Here is a 17,464-nt window from a genome sequence, read left to right as displayed (position 1 = left end):
CTATTTTTTTCTTGCTGGGAAAATGTTCTTACTCCCCACCTTTTTTTTTCTCCCTCTTGAAATGCTTTTAACCAATTACTTTTAAATGTTGATAGTGAATTGTGAAATAAGTTGATTAATTAATGATACATACAGATCTGTAATACAATTCTCTAAGATAAATGTATGAAAAAATAAAGCATTATTACCCATGTCATTTGACCAAATAGAGACACAAATATTTATTAATTATTTTTAATCCTACCTTTATTATTTTTAAAGCTGGCTGAATCCTGATTTGATCTCTTTCTGCTTCATCTCTGGCTCTGAAAAAAAAGGGCCTGATGATGCTAAATTTTCTTTCTTTCCCTTTGCTCTGATACTCCTTACAATTTTCTGTTTGACCCCACCAAAAATGTATACAAGGTTTTTAATATTTTTTTTCATTTTTACTTCACACTAAAACTAAGCCTAGATCGCACAGCCATGCCTACAAGCTTTTTAGCATTTTGATTGCAAACAACCAATTCCAACTATTCATGGAAATTTTAAATAGGTGAGAATGCAAAGCAATCTCTGTTATTGCTTAGTGTTTATCCATAGAACTACAAAGTTTTTTTGATGAGACCCAAATATCTGTGAACCATATTCATTGAAATTTAAAATAGGGGTATGTAACCTGGCACTCACTTTGATGTTAAAATGGAAATCTGTCTTCCAAAGTAGCAAAACACCAAACTTTAGCATTATCTTTTATTTCCAAAATGTACCTGGGCTTTATATGTATCCTATAGATTTAATACATTTAAAATAGTTATAACCTCAATATATTTTGTTTGGAATTTTTTTCACTTGGAAAGAAAAAAGTTGAAATATTTCTAGGTTGTTAGGGAGGAGAGAAATGTGAAAAGCAGCCTCATTCTGTGCTTACCAGATTAAGATGCAAAAGTGGTGACTTCAACAATATGCAGCAGTAAGTTAGAATCTGTTCTTTTTCTTTACTATTAAGTGATTAGCTAGCTCAGTATTTTTCAACCTTGGCAACTTTAAAATACTGTATATGAACTTCAACTCCTACAATTCCCAAACCAGCATATATCTTAAAGGCGCCAAGGTCTAGATTTTTGCAGCCCAGACCTGTTTGCTTTACTTTGTTGTTAGAAATTATCTTTATATACAGACAGAGGTGGTATTCAGCAGGTTCTGACCAGTTCTGGAGAACTGGTAGCAGAAATTTTGTGTAGTTCAGAGAACCAGCAAATACCACCTCTGACTAGAGATTTTACAGTATCCTTCCCCTGCCATGTCCACCAAGCCACGCCCACAGAACTGGTAGTAAAAAAAACAATTGAATACCACCACTGGCTACAGATCAAACAAAGAGTACAATCACCATGTGCTTTGCTGCTTACCTGCTTCACTGTAACAGGAAATAGGAAACTCTACTTAGAACAAAAGAACATGGAGTATATACCATAGATCCAAACGTATAAAGACTGCCATCTACTGGTTGATTACTACTGTAGTTGTTGCACAAAAATGCATTCCAATAATAAATTCCAATATTTGTGATCAATGGTATTTGACCAAATATTTTGTGAGTGAGCATAACCAACACAGTCCCAGTTAGAAGCACTTTCTATAAGGTGTTTCCAGTAGGTAACAACAGGCCCTAAATGACCAGTCCTTGAACTACAGGAGATATATATCCCCCAAAAGAAATTAATATGGAGAGGAGTGTTTGTAATTCATTGTATTCCAAGGAAATACTTTTCTGGATAGACCTAGTCTCCTCCAATAAGAACATACAGTGAGTTTCTTGGTGTTCCTGGATCTGGATCATTTTCTGCTTACCCACATTGAGACATTAGCCAGCATACTTTTTAACAGCTTCTAAGAGAAAGGGAAAAGTCTGAATCTACAATTCAAAATTTCACATTCGATTTTCCCAGGGATAGTCTATATAAGAGTTGCTTAAGAATCAAATTTCCGTCAGTCCATTTGTTTCCACATATATGCTAAAGGTGGGGCGAAGGGTGGCACAGCTGTATGAGCGACATTTTATGCTGCCTTTTCTCAGTTACTCTTAAATGACGTGCACAGGAGGAGGAAGATTCAGAGGTTTCCATTGAAAATATTCAACTTAGAGTTCAAGCAGCAGAATGAGACTGCCTGTAGGAGGAAATCCCTCCTGGGAATGAGTTCTTAACTGCTCTGTCATTGAATAGTTCACTGTGCGCTCGGAGAAAAGAAGAATGCAATTTATGAACATGTAAATGTATTCTAAGACAAACAAGTCATAAGGGTGTTAGTGTCCAGAGGTTTGATAACATTAATAGGGTCAATATATAGTGACAATCTCCATTTCTCAGTGCCAAAAGCCAGGCAAACTTGCACATACCAGCTAACATTTAAAAGTGTTAGATTCTTTAAATGATTTTGGTTAAAAGCCATACTTTCTTTGGGGCCCTCACCTGGACAGTCAAATGCCTAAAGGTAAGGGCAAAGGTTACCTTCGCATATACATGCTAGTCGTTTCTAGCTCTAGGGGAGCAGTTTGCTCATCTCCATTACAAAGCCAAAGACCCAGCACTGTCCAAAGACGTCTCCGTGGTCATGTGGCCAGCATGACTAAAGGCTTCTGAGGTGGAAAATGAAAGGTATCAATATGCCATATATGTTTTGTATATTAAAAAGTTATTTTTAAATCAAAGCAAGTATTTCCACTTAAGGCTTGCAATGTCTCTCGGTGTTTCCTGCTACAGCCTCTGTAAATTTCAGCCAATACAATAAAAAATTCTTTTTGCACCATTGAGAAACATTTTCTGTTTCCAGTGATTGTCCTTCTCCCTGCCACTGCACTGAAATTTGCAGATATAATGCAGGGAAGTCCGAAACTCTAAATTTTAGACTAAACGTTAGGCTATCTTGTCTAGAAAATATGGATAGGAGCGCCAAAGCCCAATACCTCCAGGAAGCTGACTTAACCAACGCAACAGGTTTCATTTTGCTCATCAATCTACTAAACACTGGAAGAGAGAGAGAGAGATAGCCTTCTTTTCCACGTCTCTTATTGCTCTTCCTCTCTTGCTCTCTGCCCTTTTGCTGCCCTATTCTAGCTTCCATCGTGATTTTCTTGCATACAGTACAATGCTGAACAGCAAGATAATTTTTGTGGAAAAGACTGTGCCTGTGACTTACCTAGGCATAAGAGAGGAAGGATTTTTTTTAAAGAAGTGTTTGGATCATCAGATTTTTCCTTGTAAAAATCTGCCACTTTGTGCTGTGAAAGCAAGCCAGTGCTGCCATCCTTACATTAGCATGCACACACACACACACACACACACACACACACACACACACACACACAGAGAGAGAGAGAGAGAGAGAGAGAGATGGTTGTGCAGCAACATTAGCAGCTGGTGATTTTCAGGCAACATCGCTTGAGAGCTTCTCACATTCCCTTTCTCCCACCTCTCCCCAAATGTTCAGCTTGCTGTGCAGGCTTGGTGTTTACAATTCAGGCTACAGAGGAGGAGGAAATATTTTGCCTATTGTTCAGTGACGTCAATGGCTGAGCTCCCAGGCGCTTGAGGGACTCTGAAGCTTAGCAAATGTCAGGACGGGGCTGCTACAGCATGTGCCTTCAAAGCCTCTGCTTGTTATAGCATATCTTTCTCAGGCCCACGTCTGGCTAGAACTGGCGTATGTGAGGGAAAAGGTATGGAAAATGTCAAATTTTAAATTTCTTACCTGTGAAACAGCAATTATTTTCAGGACTTATAAGGGTTGTGGGGGGGAGGGAGGGGGGAGATCATTTTAGGCAGATTTCTATCCAGCAATATAATTTTTTTTCCCAACATCATGGTTTTCATTATCCTAAAACTAAAAGAGTAAAAAACCACTGTATAATGTGGGACAATAATTTTTTTTCTATGGCTAAAAGATTGTGATAGTCTTCATCACTCTGTAGCAGCATCTTCACTTCCATCATGCTGATTCTCTCTCCCTAATTCAAAACTGAAAATTGAAGGTGGATGTGTATTTTAAGAGAGCCGGTTTGATGTAGTGGTTGCAGCACCAGCTAGAAACTGGGAGCCTGTGAGTTATAGTCTTGCCTTAGGCACAAAGCCAGCTGGGTGACCTTGGGCTGGTCACACTCTCTCGGTCCTAGAAAAGAGGCAACGGCAAACCAGTTCTGAAAAACTATGCCCAGAAAACTGCAGGGACTTGCTCTGACAGTCTGCAAAAACTGGGCATCACATGCACACACACACACACACACCTTTGGGGTGGGGATGGGAGAAAATGAAAGAATCAAGTTGGTGTCGATGATCAATAGTAATCCCAGACAACTAATATGTAATTCTAACTTCTTCTATTATTCTGTTTATTAGCTAAAACTTTGCCATCAAAAAAGTCATATTTAAATTATGTATCTATCCTACTTTATTGTGCAACATGCTGATAGTGGGATGTGGCTTTTGTACATGTTCTCCCTGTAGGTCTATGTCATATTTAGAATTGTGCTTATGGAGTATACTAGTTCTCATACTAGATTGGAATCAGGTTCTCCCGAGAGTAGAGAGATTCCATTTTCAATAGATTTGGCCTGAAGGCAATTTAAGAAGAACAGAAATGTGCTTTTTTTTTTTTTTTTTAAGAAACTTTGATTGTGGTGAAAGCAACTCATCAAGCTTTTCACGTTGTCCAAATCCTGGAGAAGCCTGAGTGCTGAATTCACATGATTAGATGCTTTGCTTTCAAAGAATAATTGGAAAGAAATAATCCTGTTCAAAGTCTAGACGTTAGGAGATAGAATTGCCTCAGGTGCCAAATCTGGAGTACCATAGATTTCCTATTTTATTGTATTTTTTAAATGAAGGATGATGGAGCAGTTCCCCCCTTCTTTGGTCCTTTTAAATTCATATTGTAATATTCAAATCAAGACCTAGAATTACTTTTTAAGGATGGTGAAAAGAAATTAATGTTGGAATCAAAGTAGGAAATTAATTTGATTAGGCAAATCTTCCCCAAGATTTTTTTTTTCTTTTCTTGCAGTGGAAAAGAAAGTCTGCCAAGGTCATCAAGTTCTTGAGAAAGGAACAGCAGTTGGAAAAGATTATTGCCATTAAAGAGGACTGCTTTTAAAAATTCTATTTATTAAAGTATCTATAACTTGCCTCTAAAGACAAAGTCCTTAAGGACTTTGTTTACCTTCTTCTTTAAGGAAGGTAAACAAAGAAAACAGGAATCCTAATGAATAGCCAGATAATAATTAAAAAATCAGGAAGTAGTATCAATCGTATATATATAAGTTATATATGAAGGCCTGAATCAGGGGTGTCAAACTCATGTGCTGGCCCTGCCCCCGCCCGGTTTAGCGAAGGGGGAAAAAGTCCTGATACATCACATGACGCTGCCGTGATGATGTGAGTTTGACACCCCTGACCTAGATTGTTGGGGGCAATGTGCCAACTCTGTAAACCACTTAGAGAGGACTGTAAAAGCACTGTGAAGCGGTATATAAGTCTAAGTGCTATTGCTGTTGCTGCATAAGACCCAATATATATAAGATCAAAAAACTCACAGTTGGATGCTGCCTCAAAGAAGGACCCTTTCGGTCTTTCCATTATAGCAATAGCACTTAGACTTACCGGTATATATAGCTTCACGGTGCTTTACAGCTCTCTCTAAGCAGTTTACAGAGTCAGCATATTGCCAGCAACAATCTGGGTCCTCATTTTACCCACCTTGGAAGGATGGAAGGCTGAGTCAACCTTGAGCCTGGTGAGACTCAAACTGCCAAATTGCAGGCAGCCGGCAGGCAGAAGAAGTAGCCTTGCAGTACTGCACTCTCACCCACTGTGCCACTGTGGCTCAATATGCTCATTGTGCTTGTCTTTTGAAGGGCATGTCCCGAGCTTCACCTCTGCAAAAACAGTCTGGCAAAATATTCTTCCACCATTATCCCATGACAGTACCTCCACTTTCACCTCCCAACAAATGAGTGAGACATGCCTGAGTGATCTTTAAAGTAACATTTTCCCTCTTATTCTGACACTATCCAAGAGCACCATCCAAAATATATTTAAAAATCTGTTGGACTTTAGGGTTATCCAGGCTGTGGGACCAGCAACCATTTTGGAGGGCAGAAACAGATTGTGTTGGAGTCATCTTTTGCCCCACCACAGATGCAACTCTGGACCACTTTCCTTGCTCCACTTTGAAAGTAGCAGTTTCCTACTTCTGTCAGCTGTCCTGTCTGGTTTGCCCAATGCACTTTAAATCCTTGTACTTCGATTCGCTGCTTCGCAGAATCAAAAATACTCCCTCACTGCATCTTCCTTGCTCTGCCTGAATAACACCTGCTGCAAATTCTGCTCCAGTAGGTTTTCCTTACAGAGTAACAACACTGATCTCACCTGCTAAAACATCCTTTTCTTGAAACCCAGCAGGAATGGTTTTTAATTAATTTTTTTTTCTTTCCCTCTGCTGTCTAATTTTTGTCCATTGTTTTCATAAGCCCATTTTCAGTTATGAAATGGTGTAACAGCAGATTTGGGGCTTTTGTTTTGTTTTTTTGCTTTTTAAAAAGCCCAGAAAAACAGCTTAGGGAAAGATAAGCTTAGGGAAAGGTAAATACCTCTGGGTGGGGGTGTGGGGAGAGAAAGCAAGTCTGCCAAATCAGGGTCAAGTATTGTAACCATTAGGCTAGCAGAGAGGTCCTACTGTAACAGGATCTGCAGGTGTTCTTAGGGAAAATTCCAAAAATAATCTTTTAAAAAAAAACAACTAATGGCTATGCATGTGCAGATGTGCATTATGTTGTTTTAATTCTGTATGCAAATACTATATACATGCATCTATGTAGGTATGTATTTGTGTGTGTACATATAAGTACATTAAATATCTCTATATATAGTGCATTCAGAAAGTATTCAGACCCCTTCACGTTTAACAATTTTGTTATGCTGCAGCCTGACTCTATAGTGGTTGAAATTCATTTTTTCTCTCTCATTAATCTACACGCAGTACCCCATAATGACAACATGAAAACAGAATTTTAGATATTTTAGAATTATTAAAAAGGGAAAAAAAAAACCCTGAAATATCACATTGGCATAAATACTCAGACCCTTTGCAACAACATGTGTACTTTAGCTCAGGTGCCCCTCCCCGCCCATTTCTCTTGATCATTGCTGACATGTTTCTATACCTTGAATGGAGTTTACCTGCGGTGAATTAAATGGATTGGACATGATTTGGAAAGGCACACACACCTCTCTTTAGAAGGCATCACAGCTGACAATGCACACTGAAGCAGAGCAAAAGCCTTGAGGTCAAAGGAACTGCAGAGGTCAGAGACAGGATTGTCGCAAGGCACGGATCTGAGAAAGTGTCAGATTCAAAATCCAAGAAAGCAAGCCTTAAAAAAAAAAAAAGAAAGTAAAGATGAGTGGTAGTATGAATATTTAATTTTTTTTTATTTTTGGTAAAGACTCATTTTTTAGGAGAAACTTCTTATCTTTTTTTTTTGGATGGATAAGTGGACAAAAAAATGAGGTAAGAGGGTGGTGGGAAGTTAGGGGGGGGGGGGGGGGGGGGGGGGACGGGGGGGGGATATAAGTTTTGGTGTGGGGGGGGGGGGGGGGGGGGGGGGGGGGGGGGGGGGGGGGGGGGGGAGGTGGGAAAGAAAAAGGGGGGGGGGGGGGGGGGGGGGGGGGGGGGGGGGGGGGAAGAGGGGGGGAGGTGGGGGGGGGGGTAAAGGGGAAAAAAAAAAAAAGAAAGTTATCCCAAGTCCCCACCCCCAACAATTCAAACTGGACATCCAATCTGATGTGTGTATAATGTCATGGGGGTTACATTTTCAGGTGGCGTCTCACCCATTTGGTATGCCAAGATGATTGACCTTTGCGGGGTAAGCAGAAAAGCATCCCAACTTTTACAGTTCACACAACTTCAACCTCCAGCACCCTTCCCCCCATGAAGCCCAATTATTCCTCCACTCCCCCATTTCTACAGCAGCCAGAAAGAGTCAAGCAGAAGAAGAAATCTTGGAGGCTGAGAGGAAGGTTCCTAAGAGTACAGTGGCCTCCATAATTCTCCAGTGGAAGATGTTTGGCAAGAGCTGGTTGCTCAACCAAACTGAGCCACTTGGGGAGAAGGGTCTTAGTAAGAGAGATGGCCAAGAACTCAATGGTACTGTAACTGAGCTCCTGTATAGAGATGGGACAGAGTTCCAGAAGGACAACAATTACTGCAGGCTTCCACCAATCTGGGTTTTATGGCAGAGTGGCTAGACTGAAGCCCCTCCTCAGCATCAAACACTGAAAGCCTGCTTGGAATTTGCAAAAAAAGCACCTGAAGGACTCTTAGACTATGGGGGACAGGATTCTCTGATCTGATGAAACCAAGAGTGAACTGTTTAGCCTCAGTTCTAAATGTTATGTCTGGAGGAAACCAGGTACTGCTCATCACCTCCCCAATATCACCCCAACAGTGAAGCATTGTGGTGGCAGCATCATGTGGTGTGGGGGTGTTTTTCAGCAGCAGGGACTGGGAAGACTGGTCAGGGCTGAGGGAAAGCTGAAAGGAGCAAAGTTCAGGTATATCCTCAATGAAAACCAATTCTACAGCACTCAGGGACCTCAGACTGGGCCAAAGGTTCATTTCCAACATGACAATGTTCCTAAGCACACAGCTAAAACAACCCAGGAGTGGTTTAGGGACAACTCTGTGAATGTCCTAGAGTGGCTCAGCCAGAGGCCTGGCTTGAACCCTATTGAATATCTCTGGAGGGACCTGAAAATGGCTGTCCACTGATGGTTGCCATCCAACCTGACTGAGCTTGAGAGGATTTTCAAGAAGAATGGCAGAAAATCCCCCAATCCAGGTGTGCAAAGCTTGTTGCATCATACCCAAAAAGACTTAAGGCTGTAGTGGTTGTCAAAGGTGCTTCAACAAAATACTGAGTAAAGGGTCTGAATACTTATGCCAATGTGATATTTCAATTTTTTCTTTTTAATAAATTTACAGACATTTCTAAAATTATGTTTTTACTTTGTCATTATGGGGTACTGAGCGTAGATTAATGTGAGAAAAAAAATAAATGTCAACAACTCTAGAATCAGGCTGCAACATAATAAATTGCAGGGGGGCTGAATACTTTCTGAATGCATTGTATGTCCCATTCAAAGGAAGAAACGTGAATGACAATTGCTTTCGTGGAATGGAAAGTTGGACAGGGTAAAGAAATTGTCCAGTGGGAAAATGTGGTAGCCTGCGGGCCAGACAGAATAATCTGCAAGCCGCTGCCAAAGCACCTCAGTCTGAACAGGATTTCATAACTGGCTTAACGGTCCATGCACAGGAAAGGAGCAATTTAAGGATGCTGGGTGGACATGCCCTTTGTCACCCATTGGCCAGGAGGCAAGCCAGATGATTGGCAGTGATGGGAACAGAGGTAAGGAAAGAGATTGACAACCAGAATAGCAAGTTTCATGCCATTATCATTTTCTGCCAACTTACAAAGATGGGTAGATAGTTAAAACAGTCATGTTTTCCTTAGAATAATTATTGAAACAAAATGCTATTCAGGCCACATAGGGGAAAATGGCTAACATCTTTCATATTTTAAACATTCACTACTCACTTCTGAGAAAAATGAGGCTGTTTGAATTATTCTTTATGTGGCATGTTCCAAACTCCCATTTCATTTTTTCAGTTTGTGGATTTTCAAGCTGCTTGTTATATTATGGCATGCTACTATTTTCAGAAAATCAGCCGCAGTGGCAAAGCAAGATCTGCATGGTTTGGATAAAAAACTGCATCATAAAGAAAAATACTATTTGAATCATCTAAATAAATCATTTATTACCTCATGGTATTCTAAGTTATGGGTCTTGATATAAGAGTGTTGGGTAATGCAACTGGGAAATGTGATTATTATTTCACTACAGGGAAAATGTTTTTATATACGGAGAGGTATGAATTCTTAGTAATTTCTCTTTTGGTCTTGTGCCTGCATTGTCAATGCCACTTTTTGCAATTGTTATGGCATGGCCTAGCATAGGGATTTTCAGCCTTAGCAACTTTAAGGTTGCTAAGCATAGCTGGTCAGGGAATTCTGGGAGTTGAAGTCCAGATATCTTAACGGTACTAAGATTGACCTAGCAGGAGACAATGGAAGACAAGGAGAAATGATTCATTTGTCCAACCACTAACCCAAGGGTCTTCAAACTTGGCAAGTTTAGGACTTGTGGACTTCAACTCCCAGAATTCCTGAGCTAACATGACTGGAGGAGGGATTCTGGGAGTTGAAGTCCAGAAGTCTTAAAGTTGTCAAGTTTGAAGAGCCTTGCACTAGCCCATAGGAAAAGAAGAGAAAGCTAAAAAATTATCCTCAGTTGTTAAAAAGCGGGGAAAATATGAGGCCAAATTTCCAAGCAGCCAGAAGGAGGACTGGTGTAGCCAACAAGCAATATTTCATAGCTTCAGGCTGTTTTCTTCATAGCCAGCATTTTGATATATTGCTTCAGTCCTACAAGACTGTCAGTTACATTCTGTTCTATCAGAAATGGCATGTAAGTTCCTGAAGATAAGACAATGCACAGTATAAATACCAAAACATAAAATTGCATTAACACCCCCTCTGAAAAAACAGTACTATGTTAAATATAACTGAAAAGGCTGAATTAAAAAGGGGCAGAGAATGATTTCATGGGTTATTATTAATTACACAGCTGTGCAATTATGCTATTTTGTTGTTTACTAAGCTGATATGCTCCTCCATTTCCAAAAATTCTGAGGGGCTGTCTTGAAAATAGCATGGTTTTATTTATGGTAGATATAATTATGGGTGGAAGAAATCCAACAGTGGAAACAGGAATGGTCTTCAGTGATTTTTATTCACTCTTCATGTTAAATCAAAGTTTGTTTTAATAATTCTTTTTTAAAAGAAGCCACGGGTAAGATAAGATAAAAACTGATTTGTCATTCTTTCTCTTATTTGAAACTTCCCCCATCAACTTTGTGGTGGCTAAGCAGTTGGCATATGCTGGTTTACCCCCACCCCAAATAGATTCTAGTGGTTTAATTGGGATTGAAACTATGAGGGTCATTAGGAAAATCTATATTTTGGGAAAGGTACTTATCTATGAGCAGTGAAAAACAACAAGAGAGAGCAGAGGAGGCTAGGCAGTTAAACAATGAATAATAACCTTCCATTTCTAGGTCCGAATGACAAACAAAGCAATACTGGCAATGCGGAAGACAATTATTATTTTGAGTTTATTTTGATTTCTTCATATTAAGAAAAGTCTAGAAGCGTAGAGCTCATTCTAAGATAATCTGCTTATTTTTTAATTCTTTTTTAATGAACAAAGGAGAAGAGAAAGAAATATTCATATAGTTGCAAAGTTTTTCTTACTGCCAAAGTCTCAAACTTCAATTCCCATTCCAGAGTCATGTGCTACCCAATCAAGGTCATAATTTGCAATCTCATGACTACGGCTAAGCCATGAAATCATGATGCCAGGCTTTAATAAAAACCACGGGGTTGTTGTTTATTGGGAGCTTCTACACAGAACCTAGCATTGGGTCAGTGGTGGGATTCAATTTTTTTTTACTACCAGTTCTGTGGGCGTGGCTTGGTGGGCATGGCAGGGGAAGGATACTGTAAAATCTCCAGTCAGAGGTGGTATTTGCTGGTTCTCCGAACTATTCAAAATTTCCGCCACTGGTTCTCCAGAACTAGTCAGAACCTGCTGAATACCACCTCTGCATTGAGTCCTGTGGAAACTGGTCACCCTTGGGGTATCTCTGCTGTCATTATTGATCCTGGCAGTTTGTAAGAGATTTGGATATCATCTTTCTTGATATGTATGCCTTTTATGTTATGCTTTTCGATCTGTTTGCTAGAGCTAATAATAAAGGTTAAAATCTGTTTACCCACTGGTGTGGATCCAAAATCCACCTGACCACTGGCCTGACACTTGGCAAAATAATAGGTACCGGTCAAATAAATGAGAGATTCAGATTGTGGATGAGGCACCCAGATTTAACCACAATGTGGAACCATCCCCAGAATTTGATGACTAACTGCGCTCAAATTAAATGTGGTTTAATATGTCACACAAAAGTACTCAGCATGATAGGGTTCATACAATAACACTAAGTCATAAACCAAGTAGCTAAGTTCATCTGAACCTTAAACCAGGGGTGGGATTCTACCAGTTCGGACTGGTTCTATAGAACCGGTTGTTATGATTCTACGCAGTTTGGAGAACCAGCAAATTGTGTCCCTGGCTGGCCCCGCCCCTCTCTGCCTACCCCTCCCCTCCCTGCCCAGTCAGTCATCATGCATGCGCAACATCGCGCACATGCCCAACATCACTGACGGCGTTCTTCCCCGCCCAGTCACTCCTTAAGGTATTTCTTTTTCTTTTTTCCCTTGCAACGATCAGCTATTCCTATGATCAGCTGTGCCAGGATTCCCCTCACTTACTTACTGCTTCCATGAGGCCCAGGAAGGCAAAAAATGGAGGTGGGAGGCACAGCAAAAAAAACCCGTCCCCTCAATTTTTTGCCTTCCTGGGCCCCAGGGAAGCTTCCTGGGAACAAAAACACCCCCCAGGAGGCTTCCCTGAGGCCCAGAAGGCCCCCCAAAAAAGAAACCACACCCACCCAGTCACATGGCCACACCCACAGAGCCATGCCCACAGAACCGGTTGTTACAAAATTTGAATCCCACTCCTGCCTTAAACTAAACCAAATGCGTTATATGCAATGCATGAACCCAATCATCCCCATTTCTTAATGAGCTGAAAAATCATTAAAGATAGACAAGTCAGATAATTATCATTACACTTCATCAATTATGATCTTTTTTCTGAGAGGCAGAGTTAAAATGGTCACCAAGGGATAAGATTTATAAATGAGTCAAACTAAAACGGTCTCATTCCTCTTTATCTCAAAATTTATCAGTATGGTGTTCATTTAGAGTTTAGAAGTACATCTATTCATGTGGGTCATCTCTTCCAGAATCTTTTACTTCCAAGACTGTTAACAATGTGCTGCAGGCAGTTAAGTAAGCAGAGAGTTGAGGGTTCCAAATTGCAACACAATTGGTCGTTCCTGGATTCCATCTGCAACAGAATCCATCTGGAGACAAATTCAAAGCTAGAATCTGAGCTAAGAGTCCAAGACAAACAAAATTAAATGTGGAAGGCCAGGCAGAATAGAGGGAAAGTCAAACCAATTCATGTCAGATAAAGAGAAGAGCCCAAAACTAGAACCAGGCAATTAGTGAGTACATGGATTGACAACCCATTAAGAGATTATACAAGGGTACTGACACTTATTGAATACTGACAGATTGAGACACTGGATTATACAATGCAAACATTTTTGGCATTTTGATAATATAGGCATTACCAGTAAGTTGGTTTCTCAGTTTTATCACATTGATGAAGGATCGCAAGTCCTGCTTATTTCCTCTTTCTGGCTACTCAGAGCTGTCTGAGATAATCTCAAGCATTCATCAGATTTTAAATATAAGTGCACAGGAAGAAGACTTGTCATCACTCATTGGGAAACAATGAATTGGACCCAGCGGCTTGATAAGAGCCCCTAATGTAAATAAACGGACACTTGGCTTCTCCATGCAGGATTGGTAGAGATGGGGATATGGTTGAAGTCTGTCCTCATGATGATGATTGAATGTGTGGAATCTGTGAATAGAATGCTGTTTATTTCCTTTAGGGGAAGATAAAGAGTGATATTGTTGGCATGAGAGTTTTGTTTGTTGGTTTGTAAAAGAGGGGGAAGGAAATGAACTTTCCAGCTATTTGCTTTTGTGTGTTTTCAAACTTCTGGGGCCTGCTTCAATAAATTTATACAATTTTCTTGGCAATATTTTGGAAGCGTTTTCCCATTTGCTTCATCCTAGGGCTGAAAGGGAATGGTTAGCCCAATGGCACCAAACTGGCTTCATATACTGTATAATCTAAGGTTAGAATTCAGTTTCCTGATTTCTAGCCTTTTATCCTAAACCACTACACCAGAGGTCCCCAAACTTGGTAACTTTAAGACTTGTGGACTTCAACTCCCAGAATTCTTTAGCCAGCTACACTATGCTGGCTGGAGAATTCTGGGACTTGAAGTCCACAAGGCTTAAAGTTGCCAAGTTTGGAGACCTCTGCACTACACCAAATAGGCTCTTATTGTATTCTACTTTTCTTGTATCCTTTGGGTTTTCTTTTGTTCTTTAACTGAGTTGCCATATGTGGGCTACACAAATCCAAACAACTACTAGATGGCAACAACAATAACATAATTATTTAGCATATCATACATGGACTAGCATTATATATGAACATTTTAATCTAGACACAATAACCAAAACACAATAACCTATAAATGTTAAAAAGAGCTATGTTCAAACATCAATGTTTGGGCCATCTAACCTTTGAAGCACAGCACCATGATCAAAATTCAGATGCTGAGTAACTGGGTTCATATTTATGATGGTTGCAGGGTCCCAGGGTCATGTGATCAACTTTTGTGACTTTCTTTCTTTTTTTTAAAACAAATTTTATTCAGTTTTTCACATTAAAAACAAAAATCTCTTTTTAGTGGACAACATATTTCCGGGTCATCACCTTTACATACAAATATGACAGCAATTATACATTCATATATGCATACTTAATTCTATTATTAACTTTTCCATTCCAAATTTTCAGTAAGGAGAGAAACAAACACATTAATTCTAGCCGCTTTCATTAATCTCAATCGAAACATCTTTTTGTTTCATTTCAATTATTTCAAATATAATCCTTTAATATTTATTTTAAAAATAAAGATAAACAATATGTGTTTGCCTAATAATAATAATAATAATAATAATGATAATAATAAAATGTTACTAATGTCTCTCCTTGCTTTTAATAGTCTATATTAACTTATTAATTTAGTTGGTTCTTTAGTCTGTCATATTTCCTTTCCATTACACATTCTTTTTATAAATTCTAGATTAATACAAATTTTAACACTAAAGAAAAAAAACAAGTATAGGTTTTACTGCTTTGAGTGTGACACCTCAATGATTAAAATATACCTTTATTCCCTCATCTTGATTCCCAATAAACGATTATTTTTAAGAAGTTACAATAATAATCATTACATCTTTTCATTTGGATTCCACAGCATATTTTCCCCCCTTAATTTATAATAAAAGTTATCAGTATCTATATTACCCTATTTTCTAAATATTTTTAATTGCAGAAATATTCTTATTAAGCCTTGTCACCCTGCAGAATCCCCTTTTTAATTCATCAACCATTATTTCTGAAAAAAACCATTTCTTTTCAACGTTTTACTATTTCCGTATTTCTTTATTTTATGTACCTGTTTCTTACTGCTTCTCCTCCCCCTCTTTTCCCCATCTCTTTTCTCATTCCAGTTTATATCCCTCTCTTTTTTAATATCTTCCTTTCCCCTTTCTGCAGGGTCTTTCTGCCTTTCCTGACTTCACAGGTATTCCCCCTTTTGATTGCCTTCTTAAATTTCAACTTTTTAACCTTCCTTCTTTCCCTACTTCTTTGTAGTGTTCTTTGTGTTAATTGTCTATTTAAAATGTCTTCTTCTTGAATCGACTCCTCCTCCTCTGAAGCTCTTTCTTCTTGTTCTTCAATCGCCATTTCCATTTTTTCTAACACAGAGCAAAGTAATTCGCCTCTTTCCTGTAGTAATTCTCTCATATTTTTAAGTTCCATTTTTAATTCGCGAAGAGATGTCATCATTACACACTCTTGTATTTTATGATCATTAAAGTCCACAAAAAACCCACTTTTACTTTCCTTCTTTCTTCTTTCAATTTTCTAAAGTTCTCAATTATTCCAGCCCAGGGTCTATACCAAAAATATCAACCAATCCCACAGTCAGTCTTTCCTTGCTTTTTTCTTTATTCTGGTTCTGCTTTCACTTTCTAAGATTCTTACTTTGTTTCAATATTTCTTTAATGTTATATCCACACAGGTTCATTCAGAAACAGGATGCTTTCCCTTTTGTTTGAGCTCAAGTTTTTGTCAAAAGGTGGCATTCTCCATTATACAAAGTCTTCACATTTCCCCCCTATTTTTTTGTTTAGGGTTTTTCAAACCTCAATATTCCAGCACAGTCCAGTCTCCAATTTGTAAACTTTATTATTATTATTTTTTGACAATCTTAAGTCCAGCTTTATTTTATGCCTGTTTATTGCCAAAATATTTTAGTCCAATTTAGTTAAATCTTTAGTTTCTTCTTCCTTTCTGCTTCTTCCTTTCCTGGTTCGAAGCCCCACTTAGCTGTCAAAAATATTTTCTTATTTTTTTTCCTGTCCCTTTGTAATTTCAACGCTCACTTTTCTTTTCTTAAAAATTCCATGTTACCTTAATCCCAGGGTACTTTTGTTTAGTTGCATCGCCCAATTGTCCCGGTTCAGATGTTATCCACCTCTTTCTCCCCTCCTGCACAAATCTTAATCCAGCTGAGGCCTCCTCTTCAGGGTGGCCATTTTAAACCACCGCTGCATTCATCTTCGGGGGGAGGGGAGACCAAGCCCAGGAGGGGAGATGCGGCTCCCCTCAACCTGGCTTGCGGCTTCCCCTTACTCCGCCGCCCCTCCAAGGCAGCTTCAGCCCCTAATCATAATGATCGGGACTATCCAATGAAAGCGCACGGACCATAGCCGCAAAGAGTCGTGATATACGGTCCGTCAGTGAGGAAGCTCCGCCTTCCGTGACTTTCTGATATTCAAAGTCAATGTGGAAGCCACATTCACTTAACAGCTGTGTTACCAACTTAACAACTGCAGTGGTTCTCTTAACAACTGCGGCAAGAAAAGTTGTAAAATGGGGCAAAACTCACTTAACCAATGTTTCACTTAGCAACATAAATTTTGGGCTCAATTGTGGTCATAACTCGAGGACTATCTGTATTCTATTCTTGATTTTCACCAGCTTTTTTTCTTGGTGATGCTGTTTTGTTTGTGATAATTTGCTGATTTGGTTTAAAGACTGGATGAAGTCGAGGCCAAGAGGTAGAGGAATTCAGGGGAAAGGTTTCCCTACTGTGGTAAAAAAAAATTGTTTTTTAATTTTCTACATTTTCCTTGAGCTGTTAGCCATCTCATTATTAATCATTATTTCCAAAGTACGGTAAATAGCTGAAAGCTGTAATCAACAGTATAATATAGTTTCCTCTGATCTGGACCTAGAATGTTGCATCATGTTTCTGTGTGTGTATGTGTTTGCCTAAAATGGGCAGTGTAAAATGTTTGACATACTGGAGGTGTGTAACGAAGTAGACTCCAATTATTCCAACTGGAATAACGAGCTAGAATTCAGATAGTGAAGAATTACAAATGCACAAATTAATCACCTTTCTTGTTCTTGAAATATTAACATAAAATGATTGAACTTTAGTTAAAGCAAACCCAGCA

The 17,464-nt window shown here is 39.1% G+C and overlaps 1 protein-coding gene across 1 annotated transcript in view; it reads left to right on the top strand.

The window, feature by feature from the left end:
* The first annotated feature begins 3,568 nt into the window (after positions 1-3,568).
* Positions 3,569-17,464, top strand: part of PDE7B (phosphodiesterase 7B) — a 228,937-nt gene continuing 215,041 nt past the window's right edge. Inside the window, exon 1 of the mRNA XM_087971167.1 lies at positions 3,569-3,700. The gene's annotated coding sequence lies outside the window, so the exon portion shown is untranslated. The remainder of the gene's footprint in view (positions 3,701-17,464) is intronic.

This window comes from Notechis scutatus, chromosome 1, assembly GCF_049901735.1.
Source record: "Notechis scutatus isolate UNSWTSFEM ecotype Mainland chromosome 1, rNotScu1.2, whole genome shotgun sequence".
NCBI classification, from domain to species: domain Eukaryota; kingdom Metazoa; phylum Chordata; class Lepidosauria; order Squamata; family Elapidae; genus Notechis; species Notechis scutatus.
The sequence above is the reverse complement of the archived record's forward strand: the minus strand, read 5'-3'. Positions and strand labels throughout refer to the sequence as shown.